The sequence below is a fragment of the Haliotis rubra genome, unplaced genomic scaffold (assembly GCF_003918875.1).
Source record: "Haliotis rubra isolate DU_JTF1 unplaced genomic scaffold, ASM391887v1 Scf2224, whole genome shotgun sequence".
Lineage (NCBI taxonomy): Eukaryota > Metazoa > Mollusca > Gastropoda > Lepetellida > Haliotidae > Haliotis > Haliotis rubra.
The window spans coordinates 27,479-37,660 of NW_025766253.1; the positions used below are offsets into that span (position 1 = coordinate 27,479).

At 43.4% G+C, this 10,182-nt stretch overlaps 1 long non-coding RNA gene across 1 annotated transcript; it reads left to right on the forward strand.

Annotated features, from left to right (window-relative positions):
- The first annotated feature begins 3,900 nt into the window (after window positions 1–3,900).
- On the forward strand, window positions 3,901–6,778 carry LOC124277527. The gene is made up of 3 exons (XR_006898846.1): window positions 3,901–3,937; window positions 4,962–5,061; window positions 6,495–6,778. It is a non-coding gene; the product is annotated as an uncharacterized LOC124277527 (long non-coding RNA).
- The last annotated feature ends 3,404 nt before the right edge of the window (window positions 6,779–10,182 follow it).

Sequence of the window (10,182 nt, forward strand, 5' to 3'; positions counted from 1 at the left end):
GTGGGGCTGGGCTGGTCCTCTGAGGTCGGGAGTTTGGGCGTTATTATCTCCCTGTGAGGCTGGGCTGGTCCTCTGAGGTCGGGAGCTTGGGCGTTATTATCTCCCTGTGCGGCTGGGCTGGTCCTCTGAGGTCGGGAGTTTGGGCGTTATTATCTCCCTGTGAGGCTGGGCTGGTCCTCTGAGGTCGGGAGTTTGGGCGTTATTATCTCCCTGTGGGCTGGGCTGGTCCTCTGAGGTCGGGAGTTTGGGCGTTATTATCTCCCTGTGCGGCTGGGCTGGTCCTCTGAGGTCGGGAGCTTGGGTGATATGTTCTCCCTGCCACCCCCGGGCAGACGGAAGTCTGGCTGATTGATATAATTTCTTTTAGATATACTGACATAGTTCACTTTTCAGAAGAAAGTTGGCAAGAGGCCTGTACATTGCATGATGCTCCGTGGGAGCCAGCAGCTGCGTGGCTGTCAATGTACCTAGCCCTGTGTCTTCTCTGAGTGTTTGCCTGGTGGTGTCAATACGCTGGCAATCCAGTATAATGTGAGGGACAGTAGCTTTGGTGTAGCCATTCTTTCCCACAGAGGTTACTTGTCATATCTTCCTACGAACCTCTGTTCTAATACGGCCATATTTCCCGGTTCTCGTAAAAATCCCCTAGCGGCAAAAAGATCGCAACACGAATTATCTCCCTTCTTTCTATCCAATCAGAACACGTGTTACATCGACTTAGATTCAACTTGACTAACACAAGCAAATGTGGGGCCACAAATATCCCCCATCTGCCGGGGACTTGTGTTGATGTTACACACAAGATGTTTAATGGCTAGCTTGTCCGTTGTCAACGAGGGCGATGGAGACGCCACTGATCCGCCATAACATGACTGAGTTCTGTCTAGAAGAAACGTTTGCGCATCGCGCAGGGGAAGAAGTTTAGTTTTCTCGAAGCATACGGAAATTACCGAGGCCTTGCGAATGATCACTTTTGAAACAACTAAATCTGATTGCACAACTAAATCTGATTGCCGAACGAGTCTTGAACGCTCACACCATGACAGGGCCGTATTAGAACAGAGGTTATGTAGGAAGATATGACAGGAGTAACCTCTGTGGGAAGAGAATGTGGTGTGGCATGTTTGACAGTTTTTGTAAGAGGTTTTGTGATACCTAGCCTAAGGCGGGTGATCATGATGTCGACTCGCCTGTTTTGTGAGGGAGTGGTTCGCTTCCCTTTCACATTGGGGCGGAGTCCATGATACCATCTGCCTTTGTCTGAGGTGTCCCATTGCCTCTGCCACTTGCTAGTAATTGAACTTTGGATCATGCTACGAATTTCGCTTTTTGAGTAAGGATGGTCCAGTGACACGTCAAATTCTAGCGCTTGTCTAGCTAATTTGTCAGCTCTCTCATTACCGGGGATGTCTATGTGAGATGGTATCCAACACAGCGTGATCTCTTTCTCATTTTCCCTTCTTAGTGTCTGAATGAGAACCAAAATGTCCCGGATGGTGTCAGGTCTACTACTCGAATGCTTAGTTGCCAGTGACTGCAGTGCACTGAGAGAGTCAGAGAGGATGACCACTCTTTTCTCTCTAAGGTTTCGACTGTACCTTAATGCATGGTGTATGGCTTCTAGCTCCGCTGTGTAGACTGACTGTCCGTTGGGAAGGCGGACCAAGATTGTTTGGTTTGTAGAGGCTGTGTATATCTGATACCACAGGCGGTTCTATTTCTCACAGGATCCTTGGATCCGTCGGTATATATGTGAGCCGAGTCTTCGTAAAGTGAGTCAATCCTACCAAGCGCAATGCTTCGTAGCCACATTGGGTTTTCACGTTTAGGCACGATTCCCTACCTAGGGTAGGCTTATATAACTGACATCGTGCCACGTGACTGGGGAAATCCCGAATTCGGCCAATGCGCACACTCCTTGCATCTCTGCCCCTCAAGATGGTGGAGCATGCAAGAAGCGTGACATCATCCTGTCTCCCCAGCCACGAGGTCCGCATGGGCCAAAGCTTCTACACATAGGACTACAAAAGGTAGGTACTACGTCGGCCGCCCACCCAACTACCTAACCTAACTCACCCGCTATGAAACTACTGTAAACGTATTATATTTAGCATACTTATGCCGCGAGATGCCCACATTCCCCCACCCCTTTAAAGTCAAAAGTTACCCTTTGCTAAATCTAATCTCCTAGAAATCCCCCAAAATATATAAAAATATTAAAAAAATTAAATAAATATAGCACTGAACAAAAGAACAAAACAAGTAAGTAACAATTAACAAGAAAAAAATGCGATTTAAATGCGGTGTAATCAGTCACTGGGAACTCCTGCATCGACCTTCTGATCCTCAGCCTCTTTGAGCTTCATGGCTCAGATGTCTCCGGGGCATGGCTGCTCTGGCCTGAGCCGCCTGGTCCTGAGCTAACCGGCGGGAAGCTGGCAGAGGATCCCCTCCGAGAGAGGAGACATATCCCCGGGTCCCGAAACTGCCAGTTCCTTAGTTGTATCACTGTCACGCTGCCAGGAGAAGTAAGGGTCTTAGCATGTTCTTCAGCACTCTTCTTCCTCTGGAACACCTTGAAGCATGTGGTGCACTAGTAGTATACCAGGCTCAACCAGGACCTGCCTGAGCTAAGCCCCCATGTGACGTCACAGGTCAAGGGGCAACCGAAAGTGACGTCATAACAACATAACGGATGTGCCGTCATTACCGGAAGTGACATGAATTCTGGATAAGATATGGTTAGGGTAGTCCACACTTATTGAGTCGGTCTGTCTGCCGCATATGAGTGCTTTCACACTGTCAAAGTTGATATGCTGGCTTGCAGGATAGTTGAGTGTGAACCCCTAACCTTTGCTACACACTGTCCTTGTGCCGTTTTTTAGGTCGTGTCAGTTTGTAGGCATAGTTCTTTGGGTCACCTGACACGAAAGTTGATATGCTGTTGCCATACAGTTCATCTGGCAGGTCTCCCAAAGTCTCCTAACGACGGATTCCAAGCATCAGGCTTGTGGACGTAAATGATGCTGTCCGTGTCAAAATACAGCACCCTCCGTTCAAGCGGCGTCAAGTATTTGTGAAAAAACATTAAGATATATTGTAAATACTTTTATTAGATATTCATATAATGTCTCAAATTTTCCATATTGAAGTTATTTACTTAAGTTCTAACTTTGCTATTGAATCTAATACCTTACCTGTATAAATTGAGCCGTGCTTGTGCTGTAACCCAGGCGGCGATGACGACATCGGAGGCAGGATGCGATGAGTCGAAATCTGTCCTTGGTTCCGTGGAGACGAACAGCATATTTTCGTTGACGATGAGGACATATTTGACTTCATGCCACTGGTCTCTCCACATGGCAAAGAAAGCGGAACGTTCTGTGATATAGCTGAAATTTTCCAAACACTATCTCTGTCCAAACTTGCCTGATTTTTCCCTGATTTTCCTGACCCTTCTTTCTGGAAAATCTTCTCTACATAATTTTGAGTATCAGTACACCCATCAGGGAGGCCGCTAGCTTCTTGTTTTATTTTGAAGAAGTTATCCACATAGTTTCCAAAGAGACCTCCTTGATGGGTATTTCTACAGTATTGGGAAAACCTATCAAAATGCCAGGCTTCGAATATGTGTAGAACCCTGTATCCACACTCGCGTACTGCTGTCTGCACCTCAATGGTTGTGTATGTTCCCACCCATGCACGTTCCTCATCCGTATGACAACAACCCCCATCAAACTGGCCTATCTACACATGTTCTGCATAGAGGGAATATGAGTTTCCCTCCAGCTCTGTAATACGGCAATAAGGGATGGTACAGTTGTGAGGGAGGAAGAGTGCGACACTGGATGAGTACGTCCTTCTAGCTGATTCAATAGGAAACGGAATTTAAACAATCATTTGTTACCTTGGCTTACGTTCAGTTCACAAAGACCAGGTAAGTAACATATTTCTACTCTACTTTCTACAATGTTTTCATTGACTATAAGTATGCAGTGATATAAGCAACAGGTCACATTCCAAAATACTACGAATTATGTCAAGTCCACAGATCGGGTCGAACTACAAAGAAATAAGAATGTTCTTTGCTTATCATTAAGTATTCATTCATTGAGTTCTCAAGAAACAGGCAACATTTTCCCTCTGGACAAATCTATGATGTAAGGTACTAACATTCAAGTCTCTCCAGGAACTGTAAATAACTGATTTTGGAAAAAACAACAACATTGGTCTGACACTGTCAGGAACGCCCTACTACAAAAGGCATCGAGTACCTGTTTACATGTCGATGTCTGGTGGGCTGCCACTTGCTGGGGTGCAGGTGAAGCTGTTGGGTCTGGGGTCAACACAAACATTGCAGACTACGTTTGGGTTAAAATTCTTGCCTGAACATAGGACTGTGTGAAGCGGCATGGTACACGTGTAAAATAAACTACGACATATAGTTGTCCCTCTTTAGGCTCTGACCCGTGATGATCCATGTTAGAATTGGTCTTCACCAACCCACGTTTGTCGTTCGTAACAGGCGACTAACGGGATCGGGTGGTCAGACTCACTGACTTGGTTGACACATGTCATCATATCGAAAGTGCGCATATCGACGCTCGTGATGTGGATCACTGTATTGTTTGGTCTAGACTCGATTACTTACAAACTGTGATATTGCTTATTACAGAGACAACAAACCAATAAAACACATCTTTAGCCTCAGCCCATAATTCTGATATGTTTGTCCACAGCAAATTGCTGACCAGGAAGGTTTGCTTGGAAAGTGCCGGTTGTTCAGTAGATTCATGCAAATGAGTGAACAACTTTAGTTCATTGTCTACATGGACATTCAGTTTGAATACCAACGTCTACGGGCGAAATGAGATGTGTGTGGAGACCTGTTTATTCAAATCCCAATATCTCAGAATATAATATGAAGACACAATTTCAGTTTTACTATGATTCATCTGCAGATTTACTGAAGGAAGTGTTGCAGAAAACAGAAAACTCCCCCATTGACGAACAACAACCACGGGGAGGTGAAGGACGCCACCGTCGTGTGATCCGGAAAAAGTTTGTTTTCATATTTGATTTTTCATCTTTAACCAGCAGTATTTTTGTAGGCCAACACAGCAACATACATATATATATATATATAGTAGATGGTCTCTTCAGTTCAGAAAATTCTATGATACAGTCTTGGCAATTGCCTATAATAGATATTTGTGATATTTCCTATAGCGAAGAATTGTTTACTGCATAAGGATAGCGAAGCTTGGTTTCATCAACTTTGGAATGATGTTGGTCAGTGTAATGGTGATAAGCTGCGGACATACCGCTTGTTTTAGGTCAGTGTAATGGTGATAAGCTGCGAACATACCGCTTGTTTAGGTCAGTGTAATGGTGATAAGCTGCGGACATACCGCTTGTTTAGGTCAGTGTAATGGTAATAAGCTGCGGACATACCGCTTGTTTAGGTCAGTGTAATGATGATAAGCTGCGGACATACCGCTTGTTTAGGTGACATACCGCTTGTTTAGGTCAGTGTAATGGTGATAAGCTGCGGACATACCGATTGTTTAAACATACGTTATATACTGAAGCCTATGTTCCTGCTTCCCGTGAGCGTTCACAACCCAGTACATTCAGTAAAACTACGCTGTGGCACCCTTCCCTACAAATAGAGCTTAGGTAGGTTTCCCGGCCTAAAGTGCCTCTCCAACAAAGAATTTGTAAATTTTGTAACAGTAATAACACTGAGGATGAGGCCTATTTTCTCACTGTCCGTAATTTCTTCACTGATTTGAGGTATGAGTTTTGGAAATATGTATCATCTGCTCATCCTTTCTGTTTACTTCTCAGTCCGGCTGTTATTGTCTAACAGTACGCTGGGTGTTGTCTGTTTCACCTGAAATATTATATATATTTTATGATATGTTTTATCATGACATTTATGCTGTGTATTTGTATGAGCACGTGACACCGAACTATATTTTTTTTCTTCTTCTTCTATAAAATGTATATCTTTGTATATCTTGGGTCACCCCTTACGACCGATTAGCCTTGTGTAAATTACTCCCCTCATCATTTCACCAGCACAGCATACAAACCACTGTAGATCCAACATGGTTTAACCAGAGGTCCTTACAGGCTAGTTTTTGTGTTGTGTATGTTCCTATGTACTTGTTGTACTTATATAAAGTATTTACGCCTTATTGGCCTTGGGTAAAATATTAATCCTCACTACTTTACCAACCTGTAGGCTTTGTAGAACAACATCGACCATTTGCTTCTTCCATGTCTCATATCAATCATAATAAGAAGGCAACAACAATCATAACATAGTCATGGCAAAGTTTTAGGTTGAACATCTACAAGTTGTATTTATGTATTATACTGTTTTGCTGCAGAACGCTCGTCAAACCTCTCTTCATGTGTACTAAAGAGATAAACAGAATAAATAAAACTCTGTCTATCGAATAATGGTATTTCATGTTTTCTTAAAGTGGGCGCCGGCTGGCTGATCAGGACCAAGGGTGTCTGCCATCACCTTCTCAGCAGTAGCGGCAGCCGACCGGAAAGGATTATTTCGGGCTTGCGCCTTCACTCGGCAACAGTTGATAATTGAATCAACTCGAGAAGATTTTATCATTACTCAATGGGTGGCGGTGAAAGTATTAGATAAGTTGATCTATTAATTCTTTTGTCAACCTGTTTTCTCACTCTCACGTCAGTCGGTACACAGGGAGTAGCGGGGTGATTGGATATCTTGATCTGACTCATGGTGACTTGTGATCTCACTGCTACACTGTACACAGTTGTTATATAGGGTAAAACAAACATTTTACATTATCTTGTTTTGCCTCTGTCATTGTGCTTAAGGAAACAAATACGGTAGGAGGGGAGCAGCTTATCTCCCTTTAAACACATTGAAAATAAATCCTTACATGTTGTCTGTAGATAAGGCAGACACTATGTCTGGAGTTATTTTCTGTCTGAAACCTTACTATGTCTGGAGTTGTGGTGTTGTGTGTAGATAAGGCAGACACTATATGTCTGGGGTTATTTTCTGTCTGAAACCTCAATGTGTCTAGAGTTGTGGTGTTGTGTGGTCCTGTGCACAGAACCCAGGTCACCAATCTCCGGACCTATCCCCTATCGAGCATGCTTTGGATGAAATGGAGCGACGTTTTCGTCAAGAAAAGAATCAGCCATTGCCGTTAGCTGAATTGGGACAAGCGTTGGTTCAGACATGGAATAACATTCCCCAAGCTTTCTCCAATCGCTTAGTGTCATTTATACATCGTCGTTTTCAAGCCTGCATCGACGCCAATGGTGGACACACACGATAATGGATTTTGAACACTTTGATGCCAGATCAAGGGCGTGTCAGGGCGGTGGGGTAGCCTAGTGGTTAAAGTGTCCGCTCGCCACACCTTAGAACCGGTTCGATTCCCCACATGGGTACAATGTGTGAAGACGATGTCGTATTGGCCACACTAGATATACGCATGAGTACCTATTAAAAGGTGAGGATCCTCCGTTTTGTATCCCTTTGTGATGAACGAATCACAGTCAAGCATGTCTTGCTTGACTGTGTTGAGTACTCCATCACAAGGGATATCTATTTCAAATCACGAACTATGAAGGATCTTTTACTAATATAAGTCATCATTTAATTATTGCTTTTTTAAAAAAGAATTAAATTTGTTAACAGATTTGTAAATAGCTAAATATTTTATGATTGGAAGTCTGAATTAGTAACATAGATTGTTAGTGGCTGTATCCTCGAGGGGTTAAAGTACTGTAAAATTATTGTCCTCCTGCGAGGGTACGTAAGTCCCAAAACATTCAAAGTAAATTTCAACTTTCCGTTTTTAATCGTAGAATATTTGTAATGTTAATGTATGGCTAGATATGTCTTAATTGCTAACGGCTGAGGGGATGATATAAATCCAGCTAGGGCCCATGCAGGTAGCAAATGTACTGTAAGTCCCCATGGTCCCTAGTATGGTGATCTACCTTCAGTTGTTGGCGATCTATAGCCCATTTTTAGATTGTGTTGTCCCCTATGGTTAAAATGTTTTAGATTCAATTACTAGTTTTACATATATATATCTGTGATACTCTAGTTGCTTTACTGTCCTTCGATGACAGGTTTTATAATATATACATATTCCATTACAATGTAAAATGTTCTCGTCACGATATGGCTGAAATATTGCCGATGTGACGTTAAATATTAACTCACTCACTCACTCACTCACAATGTGTGAAGCCCATTTCTGGTGTCCCCCACCGTGATATTGCTGGAATATAGTTTCAAGCGGTGTAAAACTAAACTCACTCACCACTCACTCACTCAAGGGATTATCACGATGCCTTGGGTCAAATCATACAATTTCGATATTATCCTTTCAACAGTTAAATAGTGATTTAAGTAAATTCCCACAAATCATGTAATTATGTTTTGCAATAAAAATGTCATAACATTAAATAGTGCATAGTTACATTATTCCAGCACTACTTGATATAGTTCAGTTTGAGTTTGAATTTCAGTTTGATACCTCATTGTGTCTAGCGAAGGCAGACCATCTATCTGGAGATACATTCTATTTGATACCTTATTGTGTCTAGCGAAGGCAGACCATCTATCTGGAGACACATTCTATTTAATAACCTCATTGTATCTAGCGAAGGCAGACCGTCTATCTGGAGACACATTCTATTTGATACCTTATTGTGTCTAGCGAAGGCAGACCATCTATCTGGAGACACATTCTACTTATTACCTTATTGTGTCTAGCGAAGGCAGACTGTCTATCTGGAGACACATTCTATTTGATACATTATTGTGTCTAGCGAAGGTAGACCGTCTATCTGGAGACACATTCTATTTGATACATCATTGTGTCTAGCGAAGGCAATCCGTCTATCTGGAGACACATTATATTTGATACCCTATTGTGTCTAGCGAAGGTAGACCGTCTATCTGGAAACACATTCTATTTGATACCTTAGACGGTCTGCCTTCGCTAGACAATATCTGGAGACACATTCTATTTGATACATCATTATGTCTAGCGAAGGCAATCCGTCTATCTGGAGACACATTATATTTGATACCCTAATATCTGCTCCTGATATAGTCTACCCGTGTAGACCCTGGTTAGAATGTGCCTTCGGTAACCCATGCTTGTCGTAATAGACCACTACCGGTCAGGCTCGCTGACTTGCTTGACACATGCCATCGGTTCCCAATTGCGCAGATTGATGCTCATGCTGTTGATCACTGGATTGTCTGGTCCAGACTCGATTATTTACAGACCGCCGCCATATAGCTGGAATATTGCTGAGTGCGGCGTAAAACTAAAACTCACTCACTGCACTCCTGATGTAGTCACAACTATACAATCGACACTTTTAGAAACGAGGAAGGAGTTTTGCCGCTTCTGTTTATAGTAGTACTTTTGCCGTACCACTATGTCTTGTAAACAATCATGTCTCACACAATCCAGTGATGGACAGGCAACCCACTGATGGACCAGCCAATCCAGTGATGGACAGGCAACCCACTGATGGACCAGCCAATCCAGTGATGCACCAGCCAGTCCAGAGATGGACCACACAATCCCATGATGGACCACACAATCCCGTAATGGACAGGCAACCCACTGATGGACCAGCCAATCTAGTGATGGACCACACAATCCAGTGATGGACCACACAATCCCGTGATGGACAGGCAACCCACTGATGGACCAGCCAATCCAGTGATGCACCAGCCAGTCCAGAGATGGACCACACAATCCCATGATGGACCACACAATCCCGTAATGGACAGGCAACCCACTGATGTACCAGCCAATCCAGTGATGGACCACACAATCCAGTGATGGACCACACAGTCCCGTGATGGACAGGCAACCCACTGATGGACCAGCCAATCCAGTGATGCACCAGCCAGTTCAGAGATGGGCCACACAATCCAGTAATGGACCACACAATCCCATGATGGACAATACAACGCAGTTCTTATTTTGTTGAAACTAATTCTATTTCTGAAGTTTGCCAGCTGTTTGCCAGTTCCCTTTTTTTGGCTGACAAGTAACGTGAAGTAACTATAGATGTAGATGAAACAGTATGAAATTTTCATGTGACCCCGTGTCGGGACGCACTGACCTTACGGGAGGA